This window comes from Crocodylus porosus, unplaced genomic scaffold (genome assembly GCF_001723895.1).
Source record: "Crocodylus porosus isolate Cpor-Errol unplaced genomic scaffold, CroPor_comp1, whole genome shotgun sequence".
NCBI lineage: Eukaryota > Metazoa > Chordata > Crocodylia > Crocodylidae > Crocodylus > Crocodylus porosus.
The window spans coordinates 35,443,490-35,444,938 of NW_017728913.1; the positions used below are offsets into that span (position 1 = coordinate 35,443,490).

General features: G+C 45.5%; 1 protein-coding gene across 3 annotated transcripts in view; it reads right to left on the bottom strand.

Annotated features, from left to right (window-relative positions):
• Window positions 1-1,449, bottom strand: part of CFAP97 (cilia and flagella associated protein 97) — a 40,612-nt gene that overhangs the window by 35,287 nt on the left and 3,876 nt on the right. Inside the window, exon 1 of one of the 3 annotated variants that reach the window (XM_019534694.1) lies at window positions 775-837. The exons of the other annotated variants lie outside the window; for them this stretch is intronic. The gene's annotated coding sequence lies outside the window, so the exon portion shown is untranslated. Of the gene's footprint in view, window positions 1-774; window positions 838-1,449 lie in introns of those variants that run through there. 3 annotated transcript variants of the gene reach the window in all.

Here is a 1,449-nt window from a genome sequence, read left to right on the forward strand (position 1 = left end):
TGTTTGACCCCAGTACTCTTTCCTGCCATGGCAGGGGGTCAGACTTGATGATCTGCTCAGGTCCCTTCCAACCCTACTAACTGTGAAACTTTAGGGCAGGCAGCAACTCCTTCCCAAGGTGGGACGGGGGCTGGGGCTGGCACAGGCTCCGGGGAACTGCTCCACACCCCCACATTGCCTCAGGGTGGGAGCAGGCACACAGTATCAGGGCTGGGGAGCAGAGCAGTCCCCCAGAGCCAGCGGAGCCCGTGCCAGCCCCCATCTGTACATACGTGTGTGTGTGCACATGCATGCGCACTGATGCATACTGTGGTTGTCTAAACTTCAACACAAGAGCTCAGCAAAGGGGAAGTACTGACAAGATACCAATATTTCCTCCTAGAAATATATGCCATTTGAGAATACAGAGGTGAACAAGATAAAAACTCAGTAATCATAAGCTGATTTTTTTCTCCCCAGTCTGATATCCACACTTAATGGCATTAATCTGGACATTCAAAGTGAAGGGAAAACCATGACACACAAATGGGATCAGCAAATACTTTAAGTGATGAGATATACTTTTAATGAGAGCAGAGCTATTGATGATTTGGCTCCAGACCATATTTCACGTGCCTGTCTTATGCTCTTGTCTTACCCTAATTGAATGGCGCTCAACCTCCAGGCAACAGAGCCAGGTCACCTGGCCTGCAGGCTCCCTAAAGGTCTGGAAATTTGACAGCAGGGGAATGGCAGCACTGTTAATACAATTTCACTCTCCTTAGGGACACTTACCAGTGGACTGCACCAAAAGGGGGAGATGGGACCAAAGCGGCATGCTCACAGACCACTACTCCTTAGAGGGAACACTGTTTAACACATGATTATTAAGTTAATCATGCCCTGCATGTAATGGTTGCCAGGGGCCTGAGGAAGACCTCTATCAGATTTGGCTATTTGTTTTTTCTGTTCATTAAGACATTTCTCCTGCTGAGCAGCATTGTTATGATAAACACAGACACTTGATATTTAACAGAGAGTTAGTTACCCACGTTAGTCTGAAATCAGGCAGAAGGCAGGGTAGGGTGGCACCTCAAATGCCAACTCATTCAGAAATACATAAGCTTTTGTAGGCAAAAGCCTACTTCATGAAAGCATATATTACTGTTATATCAAACAACATTAGAACAAGGCAAGGTATAAAGTATCTGCTGAAGTAGGCTTTCACCCACAAAAGTGTATGCCAGTGATTCTAAACCAGGGTGCCACAGTACCCTGAAGTGCCTTGAGATCCTTTCAAGGCTGCCATACAACGTTACCACTGGTAGGCGTGCAAATGTGATGCACATGATAAACCCACAGATTTCAAAGAAAAATCCATAACATTAAAAATGTTCAGCCCTGTGGTAGTCTTTCTGAGTTCTTCACAACAGAACAATAATAAAGCAATTCTTCTTTAGTTTAACCCCC